General features: G+C 37.4%; 1 protein-coding gene across 3 annotated transcripts in view; it reads left to right on the top strand.

Annotated features, from left to right (window-relative positions):
* The window catches only part of WDR70 (WD repeat domain 70), a 294,335-nt gene that overhangs the window by 25,011 nt on the left and 255,995 nt on the right, over positions 1–13,329 (top strand). The window lies entirely within an intron of this gene.

Here is a 13,329-nt window from a genome sequence, read left to right as displayed (position 1 = left end):
TCTATTGAACTTACATAGAACATTCAACATTTCAACATTTTCAAGCACACATGGATAATCAGAAACAGGAACAACACCCACTCTAGGCCACGATGTGTTATGGACATGAAAAAGACGTGTTTAATTATTTTGGGTAGTTCATAGAGTAGGTAATATTTAGGTTGAACATCACATGATATCACATGATATCACCATCACATGATATGTGATGGTGAGTTTTGTTATATTTGTTTGTTATGAATGCTTATGTGCCCCCCAAATTAATATGCTGAAGGCCTAACTTTCAATGTGACTTTGTTTGGAGATGAGCCTCTTTGGAAATAATTAAAGTTAAGTTAGGTTGTGTGAGTGGGCCCTGATCCAAAGAGGGTTAGTTAGCATCCTTATAAAAAGAGAGACACACCAGAGAGCTAGGTCTGAGAATATGGCAAGAAGGTGGCTGTTTATAAGCCAGGAACAAAGTTCAACAGAAACCAGATTTGCTAGCACATTATCATGGATTTCTACCCTCCAGAACTGTGAAAAAATAAATTTCTGATCTTTTAGTCACCCAGCCTTATAGTATCTTGTTTCGCAGCCTGAGCTGGCCAAGACAGCTTTGCAAGGCTGACAGTGCACTAGGGAAGAGAGAATGGAAGTAAGAAGGAGTAAAAAATTTGCTGTTGCTGTTGTGAGAACTCAGATGTGTGCAAGTATCTGATATTGTGGTAAAGTGTCATGTGATTAGTGTATGGCTGTTTTCTTCCTAAAGGGAAATGGAAGGATGAGGCTGATGAGATCAAATAGACCAGTTATAACAACGGACTATAATAAAAGTTACTGGCATCCCCTTAGAGATATTGTGGGCTGGGTTCAGACCACCGCAATGAAGCACATATTGAAATAAAGCAAGTCCTGTGAATTTTTTTTCCTTTTTCGGCCACACCCATGGCATATGGAAGTTCCTGAGCCAGGGATCAAATCCAAGCCAGAGCTGCATCCTGTGCCACAGCTGTAGCAGCGCCAGATCCTTAACCCACTGGCTGGGCTGAGGAGGAACTCCACAGAGATGAGCTGGATCATTAACCCATTGTACCACAGCGGGAACTCTAAGTCACATGAATTTTTTGGTTTCCTAGTGCATATAAAATTTATGTTTGAGGCATGACAGCAAAACTAGCTGTTTCGATAGTAGGTGGGTGGCAACCTCAGTCTGTTTTTTAAGTTCTGAGTGAGAACAAATTTTTCTACTTTGTTGCATTTGGTAAATGGGACATTGGCAGCCTTCTAGATCAGGCAATAATAGAATTAGGGATCATAGGCAAAGAAAATCTGCTGATAACTGTTTTGAACAAGAATGTTATTGTGGAATCTAGACAGACAAATTAGGGTGGTTTATTTTAGGTAATTTGCTTTGCAGTGTTTCAACATTGAGTTCAAATGTTTCTGGCCTTTGGAAGTATATTGTTTTTGTAGTTGGTTGGAGTTCAGGCCTAGTAATTCTTTGCTTGTTGACTCAAAAACTGAATTTAGTTCCTTCAGGAGATCAGTTTGAGGAATGCTAACAAAATTAAGATTGGTTTATATATCAGAATGCTAGTTATATTTTTATGATTTGGGATATATCAGAATTGTCCTGCCTACTTATTAAGACTTAACCTTTCTGTAGGTACCCTTGCTTTCCTCTCCTTTTTTCTTTCAGACTTGGAATCATCATCATCAACATTTTACATCTTTTGTTTCCTTTTGTTTTAACCTTTTTCTTTCTACTTGCTCTTGGCCCTAAGCTTGCAAACTACTGAAATCTTCCCTTCACTCAGTTTTCCCTCCAACCTACCATCCAGTTTCTTCTTTGTCTTTATCAGCACATGACATGCAGAATTTATATTTGCCACCTCTCCTTTGTCACCACATGGTTTCTCCTTAAATCTTTGTTGTGTTTCTGCTTTTTACCATTTTTACTAAAATAGTTCTCAGAGATCCCCAGCAATGAAACCCAAATAACTAAATCCAAAGGCCCTTTCTCACTTCTCATTCTGTACCTCTATATGATTGGACAATAGTGATGTCTCCTTCCTCGAAACTCATCTTTTGCTGTTTCTCTAGATTGTTGGTTTGCTGCCTGTCTCTTTGACTGTTTTTTTCAACAAATAGTTTTTTTTTTTTTTTTTTTTTTTTTGGTTTTTAGGGTTGCATCTGCGGCACATGGAGGTTCCCAGGCTATGGGTCTCATCGGAGCTGTAGCTGCCAGCCTACACCACAGCCACAGCGAGCCGCATTCAGCTCAGGGCAGTGCCGGCACCACAGCTCGCGGCAACACCGGATCCTTAACCCACTGTGTGAGGCCAGGGATCGAACCTGCAACCTCATGGTTCCTAGTGGGATTCGTTAACTACTGAGCCATGATGGGAACTCCGGAAGCACATTCATTTTTAAATTCCAACAATGTTCTAAATTCGACGTTTAAGATCAAACTCAGGCTTTTGTTTTCTCCTACTTAAATTTTTGCTGTAGTTACTTAGCTTGACTCTTTGTCTCTAGGATCTTCAGTCCCTTTTCCTCACTGCTGTAAGATTAAACTCTTTGTAGTACAAGTCATATTGCAAATAATAGTACTCATTCCCTAGATGAGGGAAAATAAACCACCCCAGCAGGCGGGCGTGACTCCTGGGGATTCTGGAATACAATTTGATTTTTTTTTTTTGTTGTTGCGCAGAAACTTGCGAAACACTGTGGCTTTTTAGAGAGACATTCTACTTAGTAGGAGGGCAGCCAAGTTTACATACTTGAGTGGCTAAATATTCCAGCAAGTATTATTAAAATTAATGGAAAAATATTAAATTTTTTCATCCAGTGATTCTTAATCTGAATATAAGAGTCATTGTTAATGTAATGAAAAATGTGGAGTTCCCTTGTGGCACAGTGGGTTAAGGATCTGGCATTGACCCTGTTACGGTTCGGGTCACTGCTGTGATTCAAGTTTGGTCCCTGGCCTGGGAACTTCTATATTGCTGTGGGTGTGGCCAAGAAAAAAATATAATTGTAGGTTCTGTAATCAGAGATCAATTTAGTGGCACTAGGTTGAACTTGCCTCAAGTCTTGCAATCTGTATTGTCACAAAAGGCTTCATAGGTTATTCTGATGCACCTCTTCTCAAACCACTTGTGACTACTTAGACACAATTGAGGTTATAGCTTCACTAAGTTAGGGTCCTTTCCTAGGGTATGTATCATGCCTCACGGATACTTAAGAACATTGGATATTGCTTACAAAATCGTATTTCCTAAAAAGAAGGGCATGGAATTGCTCCCCTATGCCAATGAAGCTTTCTCTGTGCTAATGAAGCCACTTTAAAGTTTTCATGAAACTTTTGTGAGAATATTCTTTCTTCCAATAGCTTAGAAGTAATACATATTTTTGGTTTCTTCCAATAGCTTAGAAGTAATACATATTTTTGGTTTCTATTTTGTGAAAAATATTTCTTTCATGATATGTGATGGTCTGTGTTTCTAAAAGTATTGGTATTTAATTGCTTCTGAAGTTTGACATGGGGCAGATGATAAGCTCCTTTTGAATCTCTTATTTTTATGTCTTTTTATGCCTATCTTGAATTATACCTATTAAATCATAACTGTCATATTTTGTGAAGAACCATGAATGTGTAGATATTCTAGAAATGGAAGCAGGAGCTCTGACAGTATTGTTTTTGCTATTGAAGCTATAATATCAGCAGCCTTGAAAATGTTCATTTCCTTTAAACTTAGCAGTCTCACTTCTTCTGGGATTCTCTCCTAAGGAAATTATGGAAAAAGCTTTATGTACAAAGATGTTTATCACAGTACTGCATATAATGGTGGTTTGCAGAATGTGTTCTGTGTAACACTGTTTCGGGGGTGGTTGTGGCAGGATTGGGTCCCTCACCTATATTCAGCGAAGTCTGCTCTATTTTATGTTGGGCTTGCTCAGAGCTTTCTCTTGACAGAAAGTTTCCATGTCTAAAAAAGTTTGAAAATAACTGACATTACAAAATATTAGAATACTTAGACATAATGCCAATAAATATCTAGTAATGGGGGAAGAGTTGGTAAATTGATGTATAGTCACATAAAATATTATGTAGTCATTAAACATGTTTAATAAGTTTTCAGTAGCAATAGGAAAGGACATAAAACTGTATAGGAAGTATGATTTCAAAAATTTTAATAATATATATGCCTGGAAAAAAGCCCTCCTATTGCTTACTTTTGTATTGTGGGGAATGAGGATAATGTTTATTTCTGCTATATACTTTTCTATTCTCATCCATTTTCCATGTTGATCATAAATGGTGCCTGTCACTTGAAACAGTGTGATGACAAATAGCAGTCCTTTATTATAAGGCAATTAATGATCTTAATTAAAAATCTAGAACAGATATTGGAGAAACCCAAACAGAACAATATTGAACATAAAATGTCTTAAGTGCTAGTGAAAAAACTTATTTTTGTGTGTGTTTTACCTAGTTCCAAAAAGGATTTAATGAGGTGGAATGCTGTAAAACAGCATAAGTTAGGAAGAATGAATGAAAAAAAGAAAAGTCAGTGTACCTAAATGAAGTTAATATAAAACATAGGGAACAGAGTTCTAAATATTTGCCATGGTTGGGCCACAAAACCTAGTCACTATTATTGCTTCCTTTCTTTCCATCTTACCCTATATCTAGTCTCTAATTCCTTAACACGTCTCGTTAGCCCTGTCTTCACAGTCTACCAGATCTCTCCGTTTCTGTGGCCATTACTACCAGCTGATAGCACATCAATAGCCACCTGAGTCATCTCCCAGCTTCCAGTGTTGACTATCATGACTGTAATCCAGGCAATCGAAAGATACAAAATCCTGATATAAGCAGGCAGTATAGAGTAGTGATTAAGGAAAGGCACTTTGAAGCCAAATGGAACTCTTTCACTTTTAAGCTGTGTGACTTTGGGCATTACTTAATCTTTTTGTGTCTTTCTTTCCTCCTCTCTAAAATAGGGCTAATACAACACTCTGCTTGAGTTGTGTGAATGAGCGAATCAGTGAATAAATGTATATATATAAAACCTTTAGAATGGTATCTGGTATTTATTATTACAATCATCTGTTTTGATATAGAGCAAAAAGGAAATTAAGCATTTTTTTTTTGTCTTTTTTAGGGCCGCACCCACTGCATATGGAGATTCCCAAGCTAGGGGTCTAATCAGAGCTATAGCTGCCAGCCTACACCACAGCTCACGGCAACACCAGATCCTTAACCCACTGAGCAAGGCCAGGATTCGAACCTGAAACCTCATGGTTCCTAGTCAGATTTGTTTCCACTGTGCCACCATGGGAACTCCCAGAAATTAAGCATTTTTAACATGAGTCCTAATAAAGTCATTTAAAAATGAAACTAGGGAATTTCCTGGTGGCCTAGTGAGTGGTTAAGGATCTGGCATTGTCACTGCTGTGGCAAAGTTTTGATCCCTGGCCAGAGAACTTCCATATGCTGTCGGCATGGGCAAAAAAAAAAAAAAAAAAAAAAAAAGAAAAGAAACTTTAAAACTTTAATACTGAATAATTCATCCATGTCTCATACTACTAGTCAGTGTTATACATAATTAAGGAGCACTATTGGTATTCTCATTAAAACCAGGAATAAAAGGTGGTAACTATACATTGTTGTTATTCTAGATATTTTTGCTAATTAAACAAACTAAAATAATCAAGACTAAATATTAGAAGTGAGAATATTATTGATATGATTCTACCTAAAACAGAGACTAGTTGAAACAGATTAGTAGTGTCCAGTTTAAAGGGTTAAAAATGGAAAAAGAGATACTTGTTTAATAACAGGAAAAACAACAAAAAATTAGGAGTAAATTTAGTAAAAAATGCATCTGACTATAAATAACGTTATAAAGCTTTTCAGTACAAAAAAGAATTTGAATTATGAACCATTAAATAACCAGTAAATATTTTTCAATTTTTTTTTTGCCCACAGAGGTTAAATCATTTGCCCAGTTTGTTTATTTGCTCACTGTCTCACTATTCAGTGGTAGGGTTGCTATTCATACCTGGGCTGTCTGTGCTTTTGGCATTACGATGCTACCTCCCATACTTGGAAGCCAGTGACATTGAGCTTTGAGCCTGTTTTGAGTGGTGAACCTATGTATCAGTTAGTACTGATTTGGCTGCTGGTGATGGAAAAATGGAAAATAACAATGCCTTAAACAAGATAGAAATATTTTTTTCTTCTTACATAAAATTAAATCGAGAGTTCAGTGGATTAGAGCTAGTTTGCAGGTTTAGGCTGCTTCTGCCTTTTTTGTTCTGCCATTATCCATGCGTGGGCTTCAACACGGATGCTCTAGCTGTAGCCATTATTTTGCAGTTTTGTTTTTAAGGCGCAAGGGATAAAGGAGGCTACTTGTTTTGAACTTCCTGTCTTTCTGTCACACAAGAAATATATTTACCTTCAAGAATCCAGGGTTCTAGCTAAAATTCAATGCTTCCATTACAAAGGGTGGATAATGAGGGGAGCCAACTAAGAACTGTGTAGTGAGCATGAATTTATACTTGGTGCTTGGTACTTTAACTTATAGTCATGGCAAATTATTTACTTTTAAAATCTTCTCTGGCATTGTGAATAGTCCTTTAATATTGTATGACATACATGTATATACTCTTTTTGATTTCATTTTGTGTATTGTGAACATATTAGCTGCCTTTCTCTAACATAGCAAAAGACATAAAGTTTATGGATACCAATGCAATCTTGAAACTCTTAGGATTTGGTTACTGTATTAGCATGTGTGAATTTCGTTTCAATTCCTGTCTGTTTCATCTTGCCTTTAATTATTCTCCTGTTATTGTTTCTTCAAAAATGAGGTGCAGTCTTTACAGTTCATTTTGTTAAAGGAAGATTCCATAAAATCAGTCTTGGCTAAGATCTTAGCTAAGCTCACCTATACGTCATGTTCGTTTAATAGAGGATCTTTGAAACCCTAAAGGAAATGGAGGCACAGGAAAGGGTTTTTCTTTTAATTTTACAACAGGATTCCCAGTAAGAGATCTTAAAGAAAGTACATTTTAAATGCTTTTACTTTAGGAGAATGTGCTTCTTTAGTGAAGCAAGTTAATACTATAAACAAAATAAACAGGTCGCCCTCAATTGAGTTGATGATTATTCTTTTTTTGGCCACACCCATGGGTTGTGGAACTTCTCGGACCAGGTATTGAACCCTTGCCACAGCAGCAACCTGAGCTGGTACAGTGACAACACTAAATCCTTAACCAACTCTCTGTGCCACAAGGGAACTCCCATGGTGTGATTTTTTTTTCCTTTTTTTTTTGGCCTTGCCCACAGACTGCAGAAGTTCCTGGGCCAGGGATCAAACTCACACTACAGAAGGACGATGCCAAATCCCTAACTTCTAGGCCATCAGAGAACTCTTATTATCATTTTTTAAAAGAATTTTACCTCCTCCCTTCTATTATTTTCCACAATTGACATGTAATTAATTCCTCATTTAGTGCTGTCTCTGTTAGTAATTCAAGATTTTTTTCAAGGACCTGTCTAATCTCTCATGTGAATAGGCTAATACAGGAAGCCCTGATTTGTAAATGTATTATACCTCACCAATTTCCATTTGCCTGTTAATTCTCTCTGACAAAAGAGTCTGCTCATTTTGAGTGGACACTGATCAAAACCTTAATGCTTCCTTCCCATTCCTCCAGTTTCTGCTTGTTAAAATTCTGTCTGGCCTTTAGAAACCACTTCACATGTGATTTCCCTCAAGCAGCCTCTCCAGATGCCAGCTGCAGGTGCCACGTCCCAGGCCTGTTTTCTACCTTCTTTAGCAAACTTAAGCTATTTTTCATGTGAAATCATTATTTGTATTTTTGTGTTACTTATTCTGCTTCTCCTTTGCAGGCCTATATAATGATCTGAGGCATAGGGATTTGCATATAAATAAATTTAAAAAATTCTTACAACCTCTAGTTTAGTGCCTTTACTATAGTACACAGAGTAAATACCTATCAAGTGGAATTGAATGTATTTGGCATTTACTTTTATTTTTTGGAATTGTTTGTGGTTTTAGTTTAATATTTATACTTTCTACAATAATATGTATTACTTTAAAAAAAATGAGAATCAGGGAGTTCCCACTGGAACTAGCCGTGGAAAGGAATCCTACTAGTATCCATGAGGATGCCATGAGGTTTGATCCCTGGCCTTGTTCATTGGGTTAAGGATCTGGTGTTGTCATGAGCTGTGGTGTTGGTTGCAGACGTGGCTCAGATTTGGCATTGCTGTGGCTGTAGCGCGGTCTGGCAGATGTAGCTCTGATTCAGCCCCTAGCCCGGGAACTTCCAAATGCCGTGGGTATGGCCCTAAAAAACAAAGCAAAACAAAACAAAAAAACAATTAAAAAAATGGACAGAGCCATTGTGAATCAATTATATCTTACTAAAAATTAAAAAAAATATATGTGGATTATTTTGCCGCAGAAGACTGTTCATATCCAATGTAAACATTCTGTTGAGCCTTAATGGAGGCAATCTTATAATTTTTTTTATTAAAGTGATTGGAGTTCCCGTTGCGGCTCAGTGGTTAACAAATCCGACGAGGAACCATGAGGTTGCGGGTTCCATCCCTGGCCTTGCTCAGTGGGTTAAGGATCCGGCATTGCCGTGAGCTGTGGTGTAGGTCGCAGACGCGGCTCAGATCCCATGTTGCTGTGGCTCTGGCGTAGGCCGGCGGCTACCGCTCTGATTAGACCCCTAGCCTGGGAACCTCCATATGCCGCAGAAGCAGCTCAAGAAATGGCAAAAAGACAAAAAAAAAGTGATTAAAGTGATTTACAATGTTGTATTTGGTTTTTATAATTGAAAACTTCATTTTATGACATTGGGAGTGTTTTCTATTTTTGACATATCAGTCTGTTTTTACATGGAAGTAGAGGTAGAGGACTGAACAGAAGAAATGTGAGCATCAAGATGCAAATAGATGAAAATAGACACCTGCTGTCCTTTTTTTTTTTTTTTTTTGGCTGTGCCTGTGGCATGTGGAAGTTCTTGCGCCAGGGACTGAACTTGTGCCATAGTAGTGACAATGCCGGATCCTTAACCCTTAGGCCACCAGGGAACTCACTAGACCCCTGTTTTTGTAAGAGCCATTTATATATACCTTGTCCTAAGTTTAAAATTTAGTTACATAATAGTTTAATAATTGTAAGAGCAGGCCCCACAGTTGAATGAGATTAATTAGTTACTTTATATAGACTAGAATTGCTTGTGAACCTATCTGTTAAATGAGACAGAAAAAAGTTGTAGTTTTCTCTTAAAAAAGTCCCACAAAACTTAAAATGTGATTGTTCTGATTGAGGTGTAATTATATCTAATAATGTGTACAGATCTTAAATTTTTAGTCTGAGCAGTTTTGACAATTCTGTATGCACTGTGTGTAGCCACCATCCCAAATAAGAAGTAGGACCTTCCATTACACCATTAAGTTCTGTGTGCCTCTTCTAGTCATGAACTTTAAAAAAAAATGAGTTCTTGGAGTTCCCTCGTTGCATGTTGGGTTAACCATCTGTTGTCATTATCGTGGCTTGGGTTTCTGCTGTGGCATGGGTTTGATCCCTGGCCCCGGGGCTTCCACATGCTGTGGATGTAGCCAAAAAGGAATGAGTTCTCGATAGCACCAGAATTGAAAGGAAAATTACCAGAGAACATATTGATAGTTTTACATTAAGAACTATACTGCCTGATTGTGATTATGTTTTTTAATATGCATTTCACTTCAGTTGCAGGTTAGTAGTTGATTTAGTGTTACTGCTGAAGTCACTGGATTGGCAATGTTAATGTATATTATAATTTCTTTTGATAACAAACTTACTTTTCATTTTCCCTTTGTTTGATCTTATCTGCAATGGTAATAAAATTGTTCCTTCAAATAGAATGCAAATGAAAGTGGTATGCAAACCATGACTGAACTTTGTCAAACTACACCAACTGTTAAATAATTAGGAGTATTTAGTGAGTTTTTGGAGGTATATTATTATTTTGCTTTGAACTGAATAAGTGAACAAAAATTCAAGGGGGTAGAGTCAGGAAAGAGGTGAAAGTGATTTTTAAACTGTATTTATTACATGTGTGTAATTCTGATTTTTTTTAAAGGTAAAGAAGGTTGTAACAATCAAATGGAAACTGGGATTATTGAGGATTTTCATTATCCTTGCTATCCAGTTTCCCATTACTACAGAAAATTGAAAGTTGCGTTTTTATGACTGTAACTAAAGGCTAGATGTAACAGTGACTTTTTAGCTGTGAGCACCTGTTTTCCATGAACTTTCTTTGACTCCCTGGTTGGCACGCTCCGTGGTGGAGAGTCCAAGTTTGGGCCACCACTGTGCTTCCCTGACTTCTGGTCTGAGGCTTCTCATCTCTTTGGCCTTGGTCATTGCCAACCACCTGTATCAGTCAGTCTTTTTCTCTCATGCATTAGGGAAAGTTTGAAGTGTTAAAAGTGGAAAAAAAAAAAACCCTCTCTTTTAGTTCTCAGGAGTTGATTGATATAGAATGAGGTAATTTATGTAAACACTTAACATCGGGATTGACACATACTAAATACTCAGATTGCTAGATTTTCTTATTGTTTTCATCATCATTACCAATATTTGATTAATGACCAATTTTAATTTAATTGCAGCTGGCTGGAAAGAAAAGTTTTTTAAAAACATTGTGAGGAAACTTAATGATTCTAATTTCAGAGGAAAATTAATGTTCTTTAAAATAAGACAGTTTAATTACACCTGCAAGGTTCTGTCAGCAGAGGTTGCTAGAAGCTCTATTCCAAAATCCAGTGAATGTGTCATTACTATTTCCAAACTAATGTGGGAAAGTCTTCATTCTTTAAGATGAGCACTAGGGGGCAGTAGAAGCATTTTGGTTTTTGGCACAAATCCATTTTTTTTTTTCAACTGTCTTGTCTACAAGTGGAAGAAAAAAAGGATTTTATAAACAATGTCTTCCAGAAATTGGAACAGGTGAGGTTTAGTTTGAGATTAATGCTGGAATAGTTACTTTATATTGAAGCATAATATAGAAAATTCTTTATTTTTTTTGTGATTTGAGAATATTATGACAGTTATATTTAAAGTTTGTTTTTTATCTTTAAGTTTTTAAAATCAGTAACATTCCTGTATAGAATAAGTCTTAGTAGCAGGAATTTTCAGGATAGTTTCTTTATAACTTATAAGTCTCTTGGCAAATAAGAAGGTTTATTTCTCTGATCCCCAGGGTAACCCAAACTTTAAAAAACACATATAATAGCTTGTCACTTCCCTGCTTTCTTTCCTGTCAGTAAACTCTCCAGTTTCTTCCTATCCTATCACATTGTTAAGAAATCCTAGTTCCTTGCCTTGACCTCCTAAGACCCTGCATGACTTGGCTTCTGCAAGTCTCTCTGACTTGATCTCCTTCCACTCCTCTCTTGCTCACTCTTCTCTACCCACGTTGACTTTTCTGCTTTTCTTTGAACAGCTGTCCTTTTTTCCCCACAGAGCCTTTCAATTTTGTTTTTCCTCTATGTGCAATAACAGAGCTTCATGACCCTCTAATTTTTTTTTTCCCAGCTTCCCCCCCCCCCCGCTTTTTTTTGGCTTTTTAGAGCCGCACCCATGGCACAGGGGTCAAATCAGAGCTACAGCTTCCTTCCTGCCTCACAGCAACACGGGATCCGAGCCGCATCTGCGACCTATACCACAGCTCATGGCAATGCTAGACCTCAACCCACTGAGCGAGGCCAGGGATCAAACCTGTGTCCTCATGGATGCTAGTCAGATTCGTTTCCACTGAACCACAGTGGGAATGCCCACGACTCCCTGGTTTTATTTGGATTTTTGTTCAAGTGTTACTTCTCTGACTACTTTATATAAGTACTCCACCTTCATTCCACTGCTTTATGGTGCTCCATTATCTGACATTTTGTTTATTAGTTTTCTTGTCTTTCTCCTCACAGTAATTTGTTTCATGAGGGCTGTAACACTGTCTCTTTTACTATTGTATCCCCAGTGGCTTGACCTGTGTGGGGCACACATACTTATTCAATGGCCATCATCTTTGGCTTTGGTGATAGTAGTTATTCTCTTTCTCGCAAACATTTCGTGGAGTTAAAGCTAGCTTCTGATCTAGTCATAGTTAACCTTTAGAAACTCAGGAGCAATGCTATACTCACATTTCCAGGCGATTTCTACCGCAGCTCCCTTCTCAAAAGGCTGCAGCAGTTTAATCTCCCATTGCTGGGTGGGCTTTTGTATCCTCTCAGGTGACTGCCAGGAATGGTCCCTGGTATGGGTCCTTTCTGTCTCTAATCAGGGGTTTTTATTTTCCCATTGCTAGTATGGACCATTTTCTTTTCTTTTTAGTAATTAGTGTAGAGTGGGGAAGATGGAGGCAATTTAGCAGACAGTGCAGAGCATAATAAAGTGCAGTGAAGAAGGCAGGAGGGTACTTTTTATCTGATTGATTGTAATCTCCTCAGTTATAAGTTTTTTTTTAACATATAAGTATTCAGCATTAAATTCAGGTAAATGTCTGTCAATATAATGGATATATAATGAATATATGGTGAATCCTTAACCCACTGAGTGAAATCTTACAGATTAAAATGAAAGTTCATGGCAGTGATGTTAAAGATGTCCTTCACTTCCCCCAAAGCCATCGTCAAATGATCTAGCTAGGTCAGGCCGGTTCTTAATTGAAAAAGGGGAAATGGATAAGAGTGGTAAACAATTTGAATATCATTGGATTGAGAACTGTGGAGAAAATTCATGAAGGTTTTGAATATTTGTTTGTAAAACTAGCCCTCTTATTAATCCTGCCAAAGTTGATCCATTATAGTCTGATGCCATTTTATACTGTCTAAATTTTAGTTGGAAAAATGACTTTCTACTTCTCATAAAGTAATACCTAATTAATTCTTGTTGATTCTAGGATTTAGTGTATTCTGAGAGTTGATGTATTAAATTTTGTTAAAGGGTAAATAAACTATCTAAAAACTTAAATTTCATTTTAAGATATTTTATTCAAACCTATTTAAGCCCCTTTTCTGTGAAAATTGAGGTCTCCTTTTTTTTTCATTTTTATTTTTTTAGGGCTGCATATGGAGGTTCCCAGCTAGGGCTCTAATTGGAACTACAGCTGCTGGCCTATGTGCCACAGTCACAGCAACGCCAGATCTGAGCCGTATCTCCGAGCTGTATCTCCGCCTACACCACAACTCACGGCAACGTTGGATCCTTAACCCAATGAGCGAGACCAAGGATCAAACCTACAACGTCATGG

This window comes from Phacochoerus africanus, chromosome 1 (genome assembly GCF_016906955.1).
Source record: "Phacochoerus africanus isolate WHEZ1 chromosome 1, ROS_Pafr_v1, whole genome shotgun sequence".
Taxonomy (NCBI): domain Eukaryota; kingdom Metazoa; phylum Chordata; class Mammalia; order Artiodactyla; family Suidae; genus Phacochoerus; species Phacochoerus africanus.
Note: the sequence above shows the minus strand (reverse complement) of the source record. Positions and strands in the feature narration are given on the sequence as shown.